The sequence below is a fragment of the Watersipora subatra genome, chromosome 10 (genome assembly GCF_963576615.1).
Source record: "Watersipora subatra chromosome 10, tzWatSuba1.1, whole genome shotgun sequence".
NCBI lineage: Eukaryota > Metazoa > Bryozoa > Gymnolaemata > Cheilostomatida > Watersiporidae > Watersipora > Watersipora subatra.
Window position 1 is genome coordinate 48,842,643 of NC_088717.1, and position 19,767 is coordinate 48,862,409.

The 19,767-nt window shown below is 37.4% G+C and overlaps 20 non-coding genes across 20 annotated transcripts; all 20 read left to right on the top strand.

The window, feature by feature from the left end:
• Positions 1 to 1,730: 1,730 nt before the first annotated feature.
• Trnai-aau (transfer RNA isoleucine (anticodon AAU)) lies at positions 1,731 to 1,804 on the top strand. The gene has a single exon. It is a non-coding gene; the product is annotated as a tRNA-Ile (tRNA).
• Positions 1,805 to 2,102: 298 nt separating this feature from the next.
• Trnai-aau (transfer RNA isoleucine (anticodon AAU)) lies at positions 2,103 to 2,176 on the top strand. Its single transcript has one exon. It is a non-coding gene; the product is annotated as a tRNA-Ile (tRNA).
• A 685-nt stretch (positions 2,177 to 2,861) lies between these two features.
• Trnai-aau (transfer RNA isoleucine (anticodon AAU)) lies at positions 2,862 to 2,935 on the top strand. Its single transcript has one exon. It is a non-coding gene; the product is annotated as a tRNA-Ile (tRNA).
• A 1,049-nt stretch (positions 2,936 to 3,984) lies between these two features.
• On the top strand, positions 3,985 to 4,058 carry Trnai-aau (transfer RNA isoleucine (anticodon AAU)). The gene has a single exon. It is a non-coding gene; the product is annotated as a tRNA-Ile (tRNA).
• Positions 4,059 to 4,732: 674 nt separating this feature from the next.
• On the top strand, positions 4,733 to 4,806 carry Trnai-aau (transfer RNA isoleucine (anticodon AAU)). The gene has a single exon. It is a non-coding gene; the product is annotated as a tRNA-Ile (tRNA).
• A 1,429-nt stretch (positions 4,807 to 6,235) lies between these two features.
• Positions 6,236 to 6,308, top strand: Trnan-auu (transfer RNA asparagine (anticodon AUU)). Its single transcript has one exon. It is a non-coding gene; the product is annotated as a tRNA-Asn (tRNA).
• A 297-nt stretch (positions 6,309 to 6,605) lies between these two features.
• On the top strand, positions 6,606 to 6,679 carry Trnai-aau (transfer RNA isoleucine (anticodon AAU)). The gene has a single exon. It is a non-coding gene; the product is annotated as a tRNA-Ile (tRNA).
• Positions 6,680 to 8,499: 1,820 nt separating this feature from the next.
• Positions 8,500 to 8,573, top strand: Trnai-aau (transfer RNA isoleucine (anticodon AAU)). Its single transcript has one exon. It is a non-coding gene; the product is annotated as a tRNA-Ile (tRNA).
• A 298-nt stretch (positions 8,574 to 8,871) lies between these two features.
• Trnai-aau (transfer RNA isoleucine (anticodon AAU)) lies at positions 8,872 to 8,945 on the top strand. The gene has a single exon. It is a non-coding gene; the product is annotated as a tRNA-Ile (tRNA).
• A 685-nt stretch (positions 8,946 to 9,630) lies between these two features.
• Positions 9,631 to 9,704, top strand: Trnai-aau (transfer RNA isoleucine (anticodon AAU)). Its single transcript has one exon. It is a non-coding gene; the product is annotated as a tRNA-Ile (tRNA).
• Positions 9,705 to 10,753: 1,049 nt separating this feature from the next.
• Trnai-aau (transfer RNA isoleucine (anticodon AAU)) lies at positions 10,754 to 10,827 on the top strand. The gene has a single exon. It is a non-coding gene; the product is annotated as a tRNA-Ile (tRNA).
• A 674-nt stretch (positions 10,828 to 11,501) lies between these two features.
• Trnai-aau (transfer RNA isoleucine (anticodon AAU)) lies at positions 11,502 to 11,575 on the top strand. The gene has a single exon. It is a non-coding gene; the product is annotated as a tRNA-Ile (tRNA).
• A 305-nt stretch (positions 11,576 to 11,880) lies between these two features.
• Trnai-aau (transfer RNA isoleucine (anticodon AAU)) lies at positions 11,881 to 11,954 on the top strand. The gene has a single exon. It is a non-coding gene; the product is annotated as a tRNA-Ile (tRNA).
• A 305-nt stretch (positions 11,955 to 12,259) lies between these two features.
• On the top strand, positions 12,260 to 12,333 carry Trnai-aau (transfer RNA isoleucine (anticodon AAU)). Its single transcript has one exon. It is a non-coding gene; the product is annotated as a tRNA-Ile (tRNA).
• Positions 12,334 to 13,008: 675 nt separating this feature from the next.
• Positions 13,009 to 13,082, top strand: Trnai-aau (transfer RNA isoleucine (anticodon AAU)). The gene has a single exon. It is a non-coding gene; the product is annotated as a tRNA-Ile (tRNA).
• A 1,800-nt stretch (positions 13,083 to 14,882) lies between these two features.
• Trnai-aau (transfer RNA isoleucine (anticodon AAU)) lies at positions 14,883 to 14,956 on the top strand. Its single transcript has one exon. It is a non-coding gene; the product is annotated as a tRNA-Ile (tRNA).
• Positions 14,957 to 17,893: 2,937 nt separating this feature from the next.
• Trnai-aau (transfer RNA isoleucine (anticodon AAU)) lies at positions 17,894 to 17,967 on the top strand. The gene has a single exon. It is a non-coding gene; the product is annotated as a tRNA-Ile (tRNA).
• A 298-nt stretch (positions 17,968 to 18,265) lies between these two features.
• Trnai-aau (transfer RNA isoleucine (anticodon AAU)) lies at positions 18,266 to 18,339 on the top strand. The gene has a single exon. It is a non-coding gene; the product is annotated as a tRNA-Ile (tRNA).
• Positions 18,340 to 19,268: 929 nt separating this feature from the next.
• Positions 19,269 to 19,342, top strand: Trnai-aau (transfer RNA isoleucine (anticodon AAU)). Its single transcript has one exon. It is a non-coding gene; the product is annotated as a tRNA-Ile (tRNA).
• A 298-nt stretch (positions 19,343 to 19,640) lies between these two features.
• On the top strand, positions 19,641 to 19,714 carry Trnai-aau (transfer RNA isoleucine (anticodon AAU)). Its single transcript has one exon. It is a non-coding gene; the product is annotated as a tRNA-Ile (tRNA).
• Positions 19,715 to 19,767: the final 53 nt, after the last annotated feature.

The window sequence follows — 19,767 nt, forward strand, 5'->3', positions numbered from 1 at the left end:
TGATTTGGATATCATTGAATAAAACCTCATACTATCTAAGATGCTTATCATTTTCTTTTGAAATCGTTTTTAAAGTTATTTTGTAATTTTGGCAGAATCGCTTAGTTGTTTGAAGTGTCAGTCGAAAAAACTGAATGTTATTGGATCGACCCCAAAACTGGCTAGCGTTTCAGTCAGCTCTTTTGAACTTACTTTTTTGGAAAATGACATCATGTGGCCGATTAGCTCAGTTGGTTAGAACGTCAGTCTAATAAGCTGAATGTCATGGGTTCGAGCCCCATACTGGCCAACATTTTAGTTTTCTCTTTTCCAATTCCTATTCAAAGGTCTTTTTGCTAATTTGATCGAATTTCCTTGTTGACCAAAGTATCAAGCTAGATGATTTGAATATCATTGAATGGAGCCTCATACTATCTGAGATGCTGGTCATTTTCTTTTGATATCGTATTTAGAGTTATTTTGTAATTTTGGCAGAATCGCTTAGTTGTTTGAAGTGTCAGTCGAAAAAGCTGAATGTTATTGGATCGACCTCAAAATTGGCTAACGTTTCAGTCAGCTCCTTTGAACTTATTTTTTTGGACATTCACATCATGTCGCCGATTAGCTCAGTTGGTTAGAGTGTTAGTCTAATAGGTGAATATCATGGGTTCAAGCCACATATCGGCCAACAGTTTAGTCGTCTCTTTTCCAATTACTAATCAATGCGCTTTTGGCTAATCTGATCAACTTTCCCTGTTGGTCAAAGGGTCATGTTAATATGATTGAATATCATTGACTCAAGCCCTATACTACCCAAGGATTTGGTAATCTCAATTTGAATTCGTATTCAAAGTGATTTGTTATTATGGCCGAATCCCTTAGTTGTTTGAAATGTCAGTCTGCAGAGCTGAATATCATTAGATCGACTCTTAAGGTGGCTAACAATTCAGTCAGCTCATTTTGAAATCAAATATTTGAACAACCACATCTTGTTGCCGATTAGCTCAGTTGGTTAGAGCGTCAGTCTAATAAGCTGAATGTCATGGATTCGAGCCCCATATTGGTCAACATTTTAGTTGTCTCTTTCCCAATTGCTAATCAATGCGCTTTTGACTAATCTGATCAACTTTCCCTGTTGGTCAAAGGGTCATGTTAATGAGTTGAGTATCATTGACTAAAGCCATATACTATCCAAAATTTTTGTCATCTCAATTCGAATTCGTATTCAAAGTGATTTTGTTATTATTGCCGAATCGCTTAGTTGTTTGAAATGTCAGTCTAAAAAACTGAATGTCTTTGGATGGACCCTGAAATTAGCCAACATTTCAGTCAGATCATTTTGAAATCAAATATTTGAGTGACCACATCTTGTGGTCGGTTAGCTCAGTCTGCTAAAGTGTCAGTCTAATAAGCTGAATGTCATGGGTTAGAGCCCCATACTGGCCAACATTTTAGTTTTCTCTTTTCCAATTCCCATTCAAAAGGCTTTTTGCTAATTTGATCGAATTTCCCTGTTGGTCAAAGTATCAAGCTAGATGATCTAAATATCATTGAATGAAGCCTCATACTATCTGAGATGCTGGTCATTTTCTTTTGAAATCGTATTTAAAGTTATTTTGAAATTATGGCGGAATCGCTTAGTTGTTTGAAGTGTCAGTCGAAAAAGTTGAACAATATTGGATCGACCCCAAAATTGGCTAACGTTTCAGTCAGCTCTTTCGAACTTGAATATTTGGACAATCACATCATGTGGCCGATTAGCTCAGTTGGTTAGAGCGTCAGTCTAATAAGCTGAATGTCATGGGTTCAAGCCCCATATCGGTCAAGAGTCTAGTCGTCCCTTTTCTAATTCAAGGCGCTTTTTGCTAATCTGATCAAATTTCTCTGTTGGTCAAAATGTCATGCAACTGAGTTGGCAATCATTGAATCAAGCCTTGTACTATTCAACGTTTGGTCATCACATTTCGAATTCGCATTTAAAGTTCTTTTGTTATTCTGGTCGAATCACTTAGTGGTTTGAAATGTCAGTCTAAAAAGCTGAATACCATTTGATCGACCCTTAAGTTGGCTAACAATTCAGTCAGCTCATCTTGAAATCAAATATTTGGACAACCTCATCTTTGGGCCGAGTAGCTCAGTTGGCTAGAGCGTCAGTCTAATAAGCTGAATGTCATGGGTTCGAGCCCCATATTGGCCAACATTTTAGTTTTCTCTTTTCCAATTCCTATTCAAAGGGCTTTTTGCTAATTTGTTCGAATTTCCATGTTGCTCAAAGTGTCAAGCTAGATGATTTGAATATTATTCAATGAAGTCTCATACTATCTAAGATGCTGGTCATTTTCTTTTGAAATCGTATTTAAAGTTATTTTGTAATTATGGCAGAATCGCTTAGTTGTTTGAAATGTCAGTCTAAAAAACTGAATGTCTTTGGATGGACCCTGAAATTAGCCAACATTTCAGTCAGATCATTTTGAAATCAAATATTTGAGTGACCACATCTTGTGGTCGGTTAGCTCAGTCTGCTAAAGTGTCAGTCTAATAAGCTGAATGTCATGGGTTAGAGCCCCATACTGGCCAACATTTTAGTTTTCTCTTTTCCAATTCCCATTCAAAAGGCTTTTTGCTAATTTGATCGAATTTCCCTGTTGGTCAAAGTATCAAGCTAGATGATCTAAATATCATTGAATGAAGCCTCATACTATCTGAGATGCTGGTCAATTTCTTTTGAAATCGTATTTAAAGTTATTTTGAAATTATGGCGGAATCGCTTAGTTGTTTGAAGTGTCAGTCGAAAAAGTTGAACAATATTGGATCGACCCCAAAATTGGCTAACGTTTCAGTCAGCTCTTTCGAACTTGAATATTTGGACAATCACATCATGTGGCCGATTAGCTCAGTTGGTTAGAGCGTCAGTCTAATAAGCTGAATGTCATGGGTTCAAGCCCCATATCGGTCAAGAGTCTAGTCGTCCCTTTTCTAATTCAAGGCGCTTTTTGCTAATCTGATCAAATTTCTCTGTTGGTCAAAATGTCATGCAACTGAGTTGGCAATCATTGAATCAAGCCTTGTACTATTCAACGTTTGGTCATCACATTTCGAATTCGCATTTAAAGTTCTTTTGTTATTCTGGTCGAATCACTTAGTGGTTTGAAATGTCAGTCTAAAAAGCTGAATACCATTTGATCGACCCTTAAGTTGGCTAACAATTCAGTCAGCTCATCTTGAAATCAAATATTTGGACAACCTCATCTTTGGGCCGAGTAGCTCAGTTGGCTAGAGCGTCAGTCTAATAAGCTGAAGGTTATGGGTTCGAGCCCCATATCCCTCAACAGTTTAGTTTTCTCTTTTCCTATTCAATGCGCTTTTTACTAATCTGATCAAAGTTCCCTCTTGGTCAAAGTGTCAGGTTAATGAGTTGGATATCATTGAATAAAGCCTCATGCTATTTAAGATTTTGGTCATTTCATTTCGAATTTGTACTCAAAGTGCTATTGTAAAAATGGCCGAACCGCTTGGTTGTTTGAAATGTCAGTCTAAAGAGCTGAATACCATTGGATCGACCCTTAAGTTGGCTAACAATTCAGTCAGCCCATTTTGAAATCAAATGTTTGAACCACCAGATCATGTGGCCGATTAGTTGAGTTGGTGAGAGCGTCGGTCTAATAAGTGAATGTCATGGGTTCGAGCCCCATACTGGCCAACATTTTAGTTTTCTCTTTTCCAATTCCCATTCAAAAGGCTTTTTGCTAATTTGATCGAATTTCCCTGTTGCTCAAAGTGTCAAGCTAGATGATTTGGATATCATTGAATAAAACCTCATACTCTCTAAGATGCCTGTCATTTTCTTTTGAAATCGTTTTTAAAGTTAATTTGTAATTTTGGAAGAATCGCTTAGTTGTTTGAACTGTCAGTCGTAAAATGCGAATGTTATTGGATAGACCCCAAAACTGGCTAACGTTTCACTCAGCTCTTTCGAACTTAAACATTTGGACAATCACATCATGTGGCCGATTAGTTCAGTTGGTTAGAGTTTCAGTCTAATAAGCTGAATGTCATGGGTTCGAGCCCCATATTGGCCAACAGTTTAGTTGTCTCTTTTCCTATTCAAAGCGCTTTTTACTAATCTGATCAAATTTCCCTGTTCGTCAGAGTGTCATGACACTGAGTTGGCAATCATTGAATCAAGCCTTATACTATCCAATTTTGGTCATCTCATTTCGAAGTCGCATTTAAAGTTCTTTTGTTATTCTGGCCGAATCACCTAGTGGTTCGAAATGTCAGTCTAAAAAGCTGAATATCATTGGATCGACCCTTAAGTTGGCAAACGTTTTAGTCAGCTCATTTGAACTTGTTTTTTTTGGACATTCACATCATGTGGCCGCTTAGCTCAGTTGGTTAGAGTGTTAGTCTAATAGGTGAATATCATCGGTTCAAGCCACATATTGGCACACAGTTTAGTCGTCTCTTTTCCAATTACTAATTAATGCGCTTTTGGCTAATCTGATCAACTTTCTCTGTTGGTCAAAGGGTAATGTTAATATGGTTGAATATCATTGACTCAAGCCCTATACTTCCCAAGGATTTGGTAATCTCAATTTGAACTCGTATTCAAAGTGATTTGTTATTATGGCCGAATCCCTTAGTTATTTGAAATGTCAGTCTAACAAGCTGAATATTATTGGATCGCCCTCAAAATTGGCTAACGTTTCAGTCAGCTCTTTCGAACTTAAATATTTGAACAATCACATCATGTGGCCAATTAGCTCAGTTGGTTAGAGCGTCAGTCTAATAAGCTGAATGTCATGGGTTCGAGCCCCATATTGGCCAATATTTTAGTTTTCTCTTTCCCAATTCCTATTCAAAGGGCTTTTTGCTAATTTGATCGAATTTCCCTGTTGGCCAAAGTATCAAGCTAGATGATTTGAATATCATTGAATGAAGCCTCATACTATCTGAGATGCTGGTCATTTTTTTTTGATATCGTATTTAAAGTTATTTTGTAATTTTGGCAGAATCGCTTAGTTGTTTGAAGTGTCAGTCGAAAAAGCTGAATGTTATTGGATCGACCTCAAAATTGGCTAACGTTTCAGTCAGCTCCTTTGAACTTATTTTTTTGGACATTCACATCATGTCGCCGATTAGCTCAGTTGGTTAGAGTGTCAGTCTAATAAGCTGAATGTCATGGGTTCGAGCCCCATATTGGTCAACATTTTAGTTTTCTCTTTCCCAATTCCTATTCAAAGGGCTTTTTGCTAATTTGTTCGAATTTCCCTGTTGCTCAAAGTGTCAAGCTAGATGATTTCGATATCATTGAATAAAACCTCATACTATCTAAGATGCTTGTCATTTTCTTTTGAAATCGTTTTTAAAGTTATTTTGTAATTTTGGCAGAATCGCTTAGTTGTTTGAAGTGTCAGTCGAAAAAGCCGATTGTTATTGGATCGACCCCAAAACTGGCTAACGTTTCAGTCAGCTCTTTTGAACTTATTTTTTTGGACAATGACATCATGTAGCCGATTAACTCAGTTGTTTAGAGCGTCAGTCTAATAAGCTGATTGTCATGGGTTCGAGCCCCATATTGACCAACAGTTTAGTTGTCTCTTTTCCTATTTAAAGCGCTTTTTACTAATCTGATCAAATTTCCCTGTTCGTCAGAGTGTCATGACACTGAGTTGGCAATCATTGAATCAAGCCTTATACTATTCAACGTTTGGTCATCACATTTCGAATTCGCATTTAAAGTTCTTTTGTTATTCTGGCCGAATCACTTAGTGGTTTGAAATGTCAGTCTAAAAAGCTGAATACCATTGGATCGACCCTTAAGTTGGCTAACAATTCAGTCAGCTCATTTTGAAATCAAATATTTGGACAACCTCATCTTGGGACCAATTAGCTCAGTTGGCTAGAGCGTCAGTCTAATAAGCTGAATGTTATGGGTTCGAGCCCCGTATCGGTCAACAGTTTAGTTTTCTCTTTTCCTATTCAAGGCGCTTTTTACTAATCTGATCAAAGTTCCCTCTTGGTCAAAGTGTCAGGCTAATGAGTTGGATATCATTGAATGAAGCCTCATGCTATTTAAGATTTTGGTCATTTCATTTCGAATTTGTACTCAAAGTGCTTTTGTAATTATGGCTGAACCGCTTGGTTGTTTGAATTGTCAGTCTAAAGAGCTGAATACTATTGGATCGACCCTTAAGTTGGCTAACAATTCAGTCAGCTCATTTTGAAATCAATTTTTTGAACGACCACATCATGTGGCCGATTAGTTCAGTTGGTTAGAGCGTCGGTCTATTAAGTGAATGTCATGGGTTCAAGCCCCATATCGGTCAAGAGTCTAGTCGTCCCTTTTCTAATTCAAGGCGCTTTTTGCTAATCTGATCAAATGTCCCTGTTGGTCAAAGTGTCAGGCTAACGAGTTGGATATCATTAAATGAAACTCATACTATCTAAAGTGTTGGTCATTTTCTCTTGAAATCGTTTTTAAAGTTAATTTGTAATTTTGGCAGAATCGCTTAGTTGTTTGAAGTGTCAGTTGTAAAATGCGAATGTTATTGGATCGACCCCAAAACTGGCTAACGTTTCAGTCAGCTCTTTTCAACTTATTTTTTTGAACAATCACATCATGTGGCCGATTAGCTCAGTTGGTTAGAGCGTCAGTCTAATAAGCTGAATGTCATGGGTTTGAGCCCCATATTGGTCAACATTTTAGTTTTCTCTTTCCCAATTCCTATTCAAAGGGCTTTTTGCTAATTTGTTCGAATTTCCCTGTTGCTCAAAGTGTCAAGCTAGATGATTTGGATATCATTGAATAAAACCTCATACTATCTAAGATGCTTATCATTTTCTTTTGAAATCGTTTTTAAAGTTATTTTGTAATTTTGGCAGAATCGCTTAGTTGTTTGAAGTGTCAGTCGAAAAAACTGAATGTTATTGGATCGACCCCAAAACTGGCTAGCGTTTCAGTCAGCTCTTTTGAACTTACTTTTTTGGAAAATGACATCATGTGGCCGATTAGCTCAGTTGGTTAGAACGTCAGTCTAATAAGCTGAATGTCATGGGTTCGAGCCCCATACTGGCCAACATTTTAGTTTTCTCTTTTCCAATTCCTATTCAAAGGTCTTTTTGCTAATTTGATCGAATTTCCTTGTTGACCAAAGTATCAAGCTAGATGATTTGAATATCATTGAATGGAGCCTCATACTATCTGAGATGCTGGTCATTTTCTTTTGATATCGTATTTAGAGTTATTTTGTAATTTTGGCAGAATCGCTTAGTTGTTTGAAGTGTCAGTCGAAAAAGCTGAATGTTATTGGATCGACCTCAAAATTGGCTAACGTTTCAGTCAGCTCCTTTGAACTTATTTTTTTGGACATTCACATCATGTCGCCGATTAGCTCAGTTGGTTAGAGTGTTAGTCTAATAGGTGAATATCATGGGTTCAAGCCACATATCGGCCAACAGTTTAGTCGTCTCTTTTCCAATTACTAATCAATGCGCTTTTGGCTAATCTGATCAACTTTCCCTGTTGGTCAAAGGGTCATGTTAATATGATTGAATATCATTGACTCAAGCCCTATACTACCCAAGGATTTGGTAATCTCAATTTGAATTCGTATTCAAAGTGATTTGTTATTATGGCCGAATCCCTTAGTTGTTTGAAATGTCAGTCTGCAGAGCTGAATATCATTAGATCGACTCTTAAGGTGGCTAACAATTCAGTCAGCTCATTTTGAAATCAAATATTTGAACAACCACATCTTGTTGCCGATTAGCTCAGTTGGTTAGAGCGTCAGTCTAATAAGCTGAATGTCATGGATTCGAGCCCCATATTGGTCAACATTTTAGTTGTCTCTTTCCCAATTGCTAATCAATGCGCTTTTGACTAATCTGATCAACTTTCCCTGTTGGTCAAAGGGTCATGTTAATGAGTTGAGTATCATTGACTAAAGCCATATACTATCCAAAATTTTTGTCATCTCAATTCGAATTCGTATTCAAAGTGATTTTGTTATTATTGCCGAATCGCTTAGTTGTTTGAAATGTCAGTCTAAAAAACTGAATGTCTTTGGATGGACCCTGAAATTAGCCAACATTTCAGTCAGATCATTTTGAAATCAAATATTTGAGTGACCACATCTTGTGGTCGGTTAGCTCAGTCTGCTAAAGTGTCAGTCTAATAAGCTGAATGTCATGGGTTAGAGCCCCATACTGGCCAACATTTTAGTTTTCTCTTTTCCAATTCCCATTCAAAAGGCTTTTTGCTAATTTGATCGAATTTCCCTGTTGGTCAAAGTATCAAGCTAGATGATCTAAATATCATTGAATGAAGCCTCATACTATCTGAGATGCTGGTCATTTTCTTTTGAAATCGTATTTAAAGTTATTTTGAAATTATGGCGGAATCGCTTAGTTGTTTGAAGTGTCAGTCGAAAAAGTTGAACAATATTGGATCGACCCCAAAATTGGCTAACGTTTCAGTCAGCTCTTTCGAACTTGAATATTTGGACAATCACATCATGTGGCCGATTAGCTCAGTTGGTTAGAGCGTCAGTCTAATAAGCTGAATGTCATGGGTTCAAGCCCCATATCGGTCAAGAGTCTAGTCGTCCCTTTTCTAATTCAAGGCGCTTTTTGCTAATCTGATCAAATTTCTCTGTTGGTCAAAATGTCATGCAACTGAGTTGGCAATCATTGAATCAAGCCTTGTACTATTCAACGTTTGGTCATCACATTTCGAATTCGCATTTAAAGTTCTTTTGTTATTCTGGTCGAATCACTTAGTGGTTTGAAATGTCAGTCTAAAAAGCTGAATACCATTTGATCGACCCTTAAGTTGGCTAACAATTCAGTCAGCTCATCTTGAAATCAAATATTTGGACAACCTCATCTTTGGGCCGAGTAGCTCAGTTGGCTAGAGCGTCAGTCTAATAAGCTGAATGTCATGGGTTCGAGCCCCATATTGGCCAACATTTTAGTTTTCTCTTTTCCAATTCCTATTCAAAGGGCTTTTTGCTAATTTGTTCGAATTTCCATGTTGCTCAAAGTGTCAAGCTAGATGATTTGAATATTATTCAATGAAGTCTCATACTATCTAAGATGCTGGTCATTTTCTTTTGAAATCGTATTTAAAGTTATTTTGTAATTATGGCAGAATCGCTTAGTTGTTTGAAATGTCAGTCTAAAAAACTGAATGTCTTTGGATGGACCCTGAAATTAGCCAACATTTCAGTCAGATCATTTTGAAATCAAATATTTGAGTGACCACATCTTGTGGTCGGTTAGCTCAGTCTGCTAAAGTGTCAGTCTAATAAGCTGAATGTCATGGGTTAGAGCCCCATACTGGCCAACATTTTAGTTTTCTCTTTTCCAATTCCCATTCAAAAGGCTTTTTGCTAATTTGATCGAATTTCCCTGTTGGTCAAAGTATCAAGCTAGATGATCTAAATATCATTGAATGAAGCCTCATACTATCTGAGATGCTGGTCATTTTCTTTTGAAATCGTATTTAAAGTTATTTTGAAATTATGGCGGAATCGCTTAGTTGTTTGAAGTGTCAGTCGAAAAAGTTGAACAATATTGGATCGACCCCAAAATTGGCTAACGTTTCAGTCAGCTCTTTCGAACTTGAATATTTGGACAATCACATCATGTGGCCGATTAGCTCAGTTGGTTAGAGCGTCAGTCTAATAAGCTGAATGTCATGGGTTCAAGCCCCATATCGGTCAAGAGTCTAGTCGTCCCTTTTCTAATTCAAGGCGCTTTTTGCTAATCTGATCAAATTTCTCTGTTGGTCAAAATGTCATGCAACTGAGTTGGCAATCATTGAATCAAGCCTTGTACTATTCAACGTTTGGTCATCACATTTCGAATTCGCATTTAAAGTTCTTTTGTTATTCTGGTCGAATCACTTAGTGGTTTGAAATGTCAGTCTAAAAAGCTGAATACCATTTGATCGACCCTTAAGTTGGCTAACAATTCAGTCAGCTCATCTTGAAATCAAATATTTGGACAACCTCATCTTTGGGCCGAGTAGCTCAGTTGGCTAGAGCGTCAGTCTAATAAGCTGAAGGTTATGGGTTCGAGCCCCATATCCCTCAACAGTTTAGTTTTCTCTTTTCCTATTCAATGCGCTTTTTACTAATCTGATCAAAGTTCCCTCTTGGTCAAAGTGTCAGGTTAATGAGTTGGATATCATTGAATAAAGCCTCATGCTATTTAAGATTTTGGTCATTTCATTTCGAATTTGTACTCAAAGTGCTATTGTAAAAATGGCCGAACCGCTTGGTTGTTTGAAATGTCAGTCTAAAGAGCTGAATACCATTGGATCGACCCTTAAGTTGGCTAACAATTCAGTCAGCCCATTTTGAAATCAAATGTTTGAACCACCAGATCATGTGGCCGATTAGTTGAGTTGGTGAGAGCGTCGGTCTAATAAGTGAATGTCATGGGTTCGAGCCCCATACTGGCCAACATTTTAGTTTTCTCTTTTCCAATTCCCATTCAAAAGGCTTTTTGCTAATTTGATCGAATTTCCCTGTTGCTCAAAGTGTCAAGCTAGATGATTTGGATATCATTGAATAAAACCTCATACTCTCTAAGATGCCTGTCATTTTCTTTTGAAATCGTTTTTAAAGTTAATTTGTAATTTTGGAAGAATCGCTTAGTTGTTTGAACTGTCAGTCGTAAAATGCGAATGTTATTGGATAGACCCCAAAACTGGCTAACGTTTCACTCAGCTCTTTCGAACTTAAACATTTGGACAATCACATCATGTGGCCGATTAGTTCAGTTGGTTAGAGTTTCAGTCTAATAAGCTGAATGTCATGGGTTCGAGCCCCATATTGGCCAACAGTTTAGTTGTCTCTTTTCCTATTCAAAGCGCTTTTTACTAATCTGATCAAATTTCCCTGTTCGTCAGAGTGTCATGACACTGAGTTGGCAATCATTGAATCAAGCCTTATACTATCCAATTTTGGTCATCTCATTTCGAAGTCGCATTTAAAGTTCTTTTGTTATTCTGGCCGAATCACCTAGTGGTTCGAAATGTCAGTCTAAAAAGCTGAATATCATTGGATCGACCCTTAAGTTGGCAAACGTTTTAGTCAGCTCATTTGAACTTGTTTTTTTTGGACATTCACATCATGTGGCCGCTTAGCTCAGTTGGTTAGAGTGTTAGTCTAATAGGTGAATATCATCGGTTCAAGCCACATATTGGCACACAGTTTAGTCGTCTCTTTTCCAATTACTAATTAATGCGCTTTTGGCTAATCTGATCAACTTTCTCTGTTGGTCAAAGGGTAATGTTAATATGGTTGAATATCATTGACTCAAGCCCTATACTTCCCAAGGATTTGGTAATCTCAATTTGAACTCGTATTCAAAGTGATTTGTTATTATGGCCGAATCCCTTAGTTATTTGAAATGTCAGTCTAACAAGCTGAATATTATTGGATCGCCCTCAAAATTGGCTAACGTTTCAGTCAGCTCTTTCGAACTTAAATATTTGAACAATCACATCATGTGGCCAATTAGCTCAGTTGGTTAGAGCGTCAGTCTAATAAGCTGAATGTCATGGGTTCGAGCCCCATATTGGCCAATATTTTAGTTTTCTCTTTCCCAATTCCTATTCAAAGGGCTTTTTGCTAATTTGTTCGAATTTCCCTGTTGCTCAAAGTGTCAAGCTAGATGATTTGGATATCAATGAATGAAACCTCATACTATCTAAGATGCTTGTCATTTTCTCATGAAATCGTATTTAAAGTTAATTTGTAATTTTGGCAGAATCGCTTAGTTGTTTGAAGTGTCAGTCGAAAAAGCTGAATGTTATTGGATCGACCCCAAAACTGGCTAACGTTTCAGTCAGCTCTTTTGAACTTATTTTTTTGGACAATGACATCATGTGGCCGATTAGCTCAGTTGGTTAGAGCGTCAGTCTAATAAGCTGAATGTCATGGGTTCGAGCCCCATACTGGTCAACATTTTAGTTTTCTCTTTTCCAATTCCTATTCAAAGGTCTTTTTTCTAATTTGATCGAATTTCCCTGTTGGTAAAAGTATCAAGCTAGATGATTTGAATATCATTGAATGAAGCCTCATACTATCTGAGATGCTGGTCATTTTCTTTTGAAATCGTATTTAAAGTTTTTTTGAAATTATGGCGGAATCGCTTAGTTGTTTGAAGTGTAAGTCGAAAAAGTTGAACAATATTGGATCGACCCCAAAATTGGCTAACGTTTCAGTCAGCTCTTTCGAACTTAAACATTTGGACAATCACATCATGTGGCCGATTAGCTCAGTTGGTTAGAGCGTCAGTCTAATAAGCTGAATGTCATGGGTTCGAGCCCCATATTGGCCAACCGTTTAGTTGTCTCTTTTCCTATTCAAAGCGCTTTTTACTAATCTGATCAAATTTCCCTGTTCATCAGAGTGTCATGACACTGAGTTGGCAATCATTGAATCAAGCCTTATACTATCCAATTTTGGTCAACTCATTTCGAAGTCGCATTTAAAGTTCTTTTGTTATTCTGGCCGAATCACCTAGTGGTTCGAAATATCAGTCTAAAAAGCTGAATATCATTGGATCGACCCTTAAGTTGGCTAACGTTTTAGCCAGCCCATTTAGAAATCGAATATTTGGGCAACCTCAATTGAGGCCGATTGGCTCAGTCTGCTAGAGCGTCAGTCTAATAAGCTGAATGTTATGGGTTCGAGCCCCATACTGGCCAACATTTTAGTTTTCTCTTTTCCAATTCCCATTCAAAAGGCTTTTTGCTAATTTGATCGAATTTCCCTGTTGGTCAAAGTGTCAACCTAGATGATTTGAATATCATTGAATGAAGCCTCATACTATCTGAGATGCTGGTAATTTTCTTTTGAAATCGTATTTAAAATTTTTTTGAAATTATGGCGGAATCGCTTAGTTGTTTGAAGTGTCAGTCGAAAAAGTTGAACAATATTGGATCGACCCCAAAATTGGCTAACGTTTCAGTCAGCTCTTTCGAACTTAAATATTTGGACAATCACATCATGTGGCCGATTAGCTCAGTTGGTTAGAGCGTCAGTCTAATAAGCTGAATGTCATGGGTTCGAGCCCCATATTGGCCAACATTTTAGTTTTCTCTTTCCCAATTACTAATCAATGTGCTTTTGGCTAATCTGATCAACTTTCCCTGTAGGTCAAAGGATCATATTAATATGGTTGAATATCATTGTCTCAATCCCTATACTACCCAAGGATTTGGTAATCTCAATCTGAACTCGTATTCAAAGTGATTTGTTTTTATGGCCGAATCCCTTAGTTGTTTGAAATGTCAGTCTAACAAGCTGAATATTATTGGATCGCCCTCAAAATTGGCTAACGTTTCAGTCAGCTCATTTTGAAATTGAATATTTGGGCAATCTCATCTTGGTGCTGATTAGCTCAGTTGGTTAGAGCGTCAGTCTAATAAGCGGAATGTTATGGGTTCGAACCCCATACTGGCCAACATTATAGTTTTCTCTTTTCCAATTCCCATTCAAAAGGCTTTTTGCTAATTTGATCGAATTTCGCTGTTGGTCAAAGTATCAAGCTAGATGATTTGAATATCATTGAATGAAGCCTCATACTATCTGAGATGCTGGTCATTTTCTTTTGAGATCGTATTTAAAGTTATTTTGAAATTATGGCGTAATCGCTTAGTTGTTTGAAGTGTCAGTCGAAAAAGTTGAACAATATTGGATCGACCCCAAAATTGGCTAACGTTTCAGTCAGCTCTTTCGAACTTAAATATTTGGAAAATCACATCATGTCGCCGATTAGCTCAGTTGGTTAGAGCGTCAGTCTAATAAGCTGAATGTCATGGGTTCAAGCCCCATATTGGTCAAGAGTCTAGTCGTCCCTTTTCTAATTCAAGGCGCTTTTTGCTAATCTGATCAAATTTCTCTGTTGGTCAAAATGTCATGCAACTGAGTTGGCAATCATTGAATCAAGCCTCATGCTATTTAAGATTTTGGTCATTTCATTTTGAATTTGTACTCAAAGTGCTATTGTAATTATGGCCGAACCGCTTGGTTGTTTGAAAAGTTAGTCTAAAGACCTCAATATCATTGGATCGACCCTTAAGTTGGCTAGCAATTCAGTCAGCTCATCTTGAAATCAAATATTTGGACAACCTCATCTTTGGGCCGATTAGCTCAGTTGGCTAGAGCGTCAGTCTAATAAGCTGAATGTTATGGGTTCGAGCCCCACATCGGTCAACAGTTTAGTTTTCTCTTTTCCTATTCAAGGCCCTTTTTACTAATCTGATCAAAGTTCCCTCTTCGACAAAGTGTCAGGTTAATGAGTTGGATATCATTGAATAAAGCCTCATGCTATTTAAGATTTTGGTCATTTCATTTCGAATTTGTACTCAAAGTGCTATTGTAATTATGGCCGAACCGCTTGGTTGTTTGAAATGTCAGTCTAAAGAGTTCAATATCATTGGATCGACCCTTAAGTTGGCTAACAATTCAGTCAGCCCATTTTAAAATCAAATTTTTGAACGACCACATCATGTGGCCGATTAGTTCAGTTGGTTAGAGCGTCGGTCTAATAAGTGAATGTCATGGGTTCAAGCCCCATATCGGTCAAGAGTCTAGTCTTCCCTTTTCTAATTCAAGGCGCTTTTTGATAATCTGATCAAATGTCCCTGTTGGTCAAAGTGTCAGGCTAACGAGTTGGATATCATTAAATGAAGCTCATACTATCTAAAGTGTTGGTCATTTTCTCTTGAAATCGTTTTTAAAGTTAATTTGTAATTTTGGCAGAATCGCTTAGTTGTTTGAAGTGTCAGTCGAAAAAGTTGAACAATATTGGATCGACCCCAAAATTGGCTAACGTTTCAATCAGCTCTTTCGAACTTAAATATTTGGACAATCACATCATATGGTCGATTGGCTCAGTTGGTTAGAGCGTCAGTCTAATAAGCTGAATGTTATGGGTTCGAGCCCCATATCGGTCAACATTTTAGTTTTCTCTTTTCCAGTTCCTATTCAAAGGGCTTTTTACTTATTTGATCGAACTTTCATGTTGGTCAAAGTGTCAAGCTTGATTATTTGAATATCATTGAATGAAGCCTCATACTATCTGAGATAATTGTCATTTTCTTTTGAAATCGTATTTAAAGTTATTTTGTAATTATTGCCGAATCGCTTAGTTGTTTGAAATGTCAGTCTAAAAAACTGAATGTCTTTGGATGGACCCTGAAATTAGCCAACATTTCAGTCAGATCATTTTGAAATCAAATATTTGAGTGACCACATCTTGTGGTCGGTTAACTCAGTCTGCTAGAGCGTCAGTCTAATGAGCTGAATGTCATGGGTTCGAGCCCCCTACTGGCCAACATTTTAGTTTTCTCTTTTCCAATTCCCATTCAAAAGGCTTTTTTCTAATTTGATCGAATTTCCCTGTTGGTCAAAGTATCAAGCTAGATGATTTGAATATCATTGAATGAAGCCTCATACTATCTAAGATGCTGGTCATTTTCTTTTGAAATCGTATTTAAAGTTATTTTGTAATTTTGGCAGAATCGCTTAGTTGTTTGAAGTGTCAGTCGAAAAAGCTGAATGTTATTGGATCGACCCCAAGTTTGGCTAACGTTTCAGTCAGCTCTTTTGAACTTATTTTTTTGGACATTCACATCATGTGGCCGATTAGCTCAGTTGGTTAGAGTGTTAGTCTAATAGGTGAATATCATGGGTTCAAGCCACATATCGGCCAACAGTTTAGTCTTCTCTTTCCCAATTGCTAATCAATGCGCTTTTGACTGATCTGATCAACTTTCCCTGTTGGTCAAAGGGTCATGTTAATGAGTTTATTATCATTGACTAAAACCATATACTATCCAAAATTTTTGTCATCTCAACTCGAATTCGTATTCAAAGTGATTTTGTTATTATTGCCGAATCGCTTAGTTGTTTGAAATGTCAGTCTAAAAAACTGAATGTCTTTGGATGGACCCTGAAATTAGCCAACATTTCAGTAAGATCATTTTGAAATCAAATGTTTGAGTGACCACATCTTGTGGTCGGTTAGCTCAGTCTGCTAGAGCGTCAGTCTAATAAGCTGAATGTCATGGGTTCAAGCCCCATATTGGCCAACAGTTTAGTTGTCTCTTTTCCTATTCAAAGCGCTTTTTACTAATCTGATCAAATTTCCCTGTTCGTCAGAGTGTCATGACACTGAGTTGGCAATCATTGAATCAAGCCTCATACTATCCAATTTTGGTCATCTCATTTCAAAGTCGCATTTAAAGTTCTTTTGTTATTCTGGCCGAATCACTTAGTTGTTCGAAATGTCAGTCTAAAAAGCTGAATATCATTGGATCGACCCTTAAGTTGGCTAACGTTTAAGTCAGCTCATTTTGAAATCGATTATTTGGGCAACCTCATCTTGGGGCCGATTAGCTCAGTTGGTTAGAGCGTCAATCTAATAAGCTGAATGTTATGGGTTCGTGCCCCATATCGGTCAACAGTTTAGTTTTCTCTTTTCCTATTCAAGGCGCTTTTTACTAATCTGATCAAAGTTCCCTCTTGGTCAAAGTGTCAGGCTAATGAGTTGGATATCATTGAATAAAGCCTCATGCTATTTAAGATTTTGGTCATTTCATTTCCAATTTGTACTCAAAGTGCTTTTGTAATTATGGCCAAACTGCTTGGTTTTTTGAAATGTCAGTCTAAAGAGCTGAATACCATTGGATCGGCCCTTAAGTTGGCTAACAATTCAGTCAGCCCATTTTGAAATCCCCTTTTTTGAACGACCACATCATGTGGCCGATTAGTTCAGTTGGTTAGAGCGTCGGTCTAATAAGTGAATGTCATGGGTTCAAGCCCCATATCGGTCAAGAGTCTAGTCGTCCCTTTTCTAATTCAAGGCGCTTTTTGCTAATCTGATCAAATGTCCCTGTTGGTCAAAGTGTCAGGCTAACGAGTTGGATATCATTAAATGAAGCTCATACTATCTAAAGTGTTGATCATTTTCTCTTGAAATCGTTTTTAAAGTGCGTTTGATAATCTGGCCGAATCTCTTAGTTGTTTGAAATGTCAGTCTGAAGAGCTGAATATCATTGCATCGACTCTTAAGGTGGCTAACAATTCAGTCAGCTCATTTTGAAATCAAATATTTGAACAACCACGTCTTGTGGCCGATTAGCTCAGTTGGTTATAGTGTCAGTCTAATAAGCTGAATATCATGGGTTCGAGCCCCATATTGGTCAACATTTTAGTTGTCTCTTTCCCAATTGCTAATCAATGCGCTTATGACTAATCTGATCAACTTTCCCTGTTGGTCAAAGGGTCATGTTAATGAGTTTATTATCATTGACTAAAACCAAATACTATCCAAAGTTTTTGTCATCTCAATTCGAATTCGTATTCAAAGTGATTTTGTTATTATTGCCGAATCGCTTAGTTGTTTGAAATGTCAGTCTAAAAAACTGAATGTTTTTGGATGGACCCTGAAATTAGCCAACATTTCAGTCAGATCATTTTGAAATCAAATATTTGAGTGACCACATCTTGTGGTCGGTTAGCTCAGTCTGCTAGAGCGTCAGTCTAATAAGCTGAATGTCATGGGTTCGAGCCCCATACTGGCCAACAATTTAGTTTTCTCTTTTCCAATTCCCATTCAAAAGGCTTTTTGCTAATTTGATCGAATTTCCCTGTTGGTCAAAGTATCAATCTAGATGATGTAAATATCATTGAATGAAGCCTCATACTATCTGAGATGCTGGTCATTTTCTTTTGAAATCGTATTTAAAGTTATTTTGAAATTATGGCGGAATCGCTTAGTTGTTTGACGTGTCAGTCGAAAAAGTTGAACAATATTGGATCGACCCCAAAATTGGCTAACGTTTCAGTCAGCTCTTTCGAACTTAAATATTTGAACAATCACGTCATGTGGCCGATTAGCTCAGTTGGTTAGAGCGTCAGTCTAATAAGCTGAATGTCATGGGTTCAAGCCCCATATCGGTCAAGAGTCTAGTCGTCCCTTTTCTAATTCAAGGCGCTTTTTGCTAATCTGATCAAATTTCTCTGTTGGACAAAATATCATACAACTGAGTTGGCAATCATTGAATCAAGCCTTATACTATTCAACGTTTGGTCATCACATTTCGAATTCGTATTTAAAGTTCTTTTGTTATTCTGGCCGAATCACTTAGTGGTTTGAAATATCAGTCTAAAAAGCTGAATACCAATAGATCGACCCTTAAGTTGGCTAACAATTCAGTCAGCTCATCTTGAAATCAAATATTTGGACAACCTCATTTTTTGGCCGATTAGCTCAGTTGGCTAGAGCATCAGTCTAATAAGCTGAATGTTATGGGTTCGAGCCCCATATCGGTCAACAGTTTAGTTTTCTCTTTTCCTATTCAATGCGCTTTTTACTAATCTGATCAAAGTTCCTCTTGGTCAAAGTGTCAGGTTAGTGAGTTGGATATCGTTGAATAAAGCCTCATGCTATTTAAGATTTTGGTCATTTCATTTCGAATTTGTACTCAAAGTGCTACTGTAAAAATGGCCGAACCGCTTGGTTGTTTGAATTGTCAGTCTAAAGAGCTGAATACCATTGGATCGACCCTTAAGTTGGCTAACAATTCAGTCAGCCCATTTTGAAATCAAATTTTTGAACCACCACATCATGTGGCCGATTAGTTCAGTTGGTTAGAGCGTCGGTCTAATAAGTGAATGTCATGGGTTCAAGCCCCATATCGGTCAAGAGTCTAGTCGTCCCTTTTCTAATTCAAGGCGCTTTTTGCTAATCTGATCAAATGTCCCTGTTGGTCAAAGTGTCAGGCTAACGAGTTGGATATCATTAAATGAAGCTCATACTATCTAAAGTGTTGGTCATTTTCTCTTGAAATCGTTTTTAAAGTTAGTTTGTAATTTTGGCAGAATCGCTTAGTTGTTTGAAGTGTCAGTCGAAAAAGTTGAACAATATTGGATCGACCCCAAAATTGGCTAACCTTTCAGTCAGCTCTTTTGAACTTTTTACTAATCTGATCAAAGTTCCCTCTTGGTCAAAGTGTCAGGCTAATGAGTTGGGTATCATTGAATAAAGCCTCATGCTATCTCAGATTTTGGTTATTTCATTTCGATTTTGTACTCAAAGTTCTTTTGTAATTATGGCCGAATCGCTTGGTTGTTTGAAATGTCAGTCTAAAGAGCTGAATATCATTGGATAGACCTTTAAGTTTGCTAACAATTCAGTCAGCTCATTTTGAAATCAAGTTTTTGACTCAGTTGTCAATAAATATTTGGACAATCACGTCATGTGGCCGATTAGCTCAGTTGGTTAGAGCGTCAGTCTAATAAGCTGAATGTCATGGGTTCAAGCCCCATATCGGTCAAGAGTCTAGTCGTCCCTTTTCTAATTCAAGGCGCTTTTTGCTAATCTGATCAAATTTCTCTGTTGGACAAAATGTCATGCAACTGAGTTGGCAATCATTGAATCAAGCCTTATACTATTCAACGTTTGGTCATCACATTTCGAATTCGTATTTAAAGTTCTTTTGTTATTCTGGCCGAATCACTTAGTGGTTTGAAATGTCAGTCTAAAAAGCTGAATACCAATAGATCGACCCTTACGTTGGCTAACAATTCAGTCAGCTCATCTTGAAATCAAATATTTGGACAACCTCATTTTTTGGCCGATTAGCTCAGTTGGCTAGAGCGTCAGTCTAATAAGCTGAATGTTATGGGTTCGAGCCCCATATCGGTCAACAGTTTAGTTTTCTCTTTTCCTATTCAATGCGCTTTTTACTAATCTGATCAA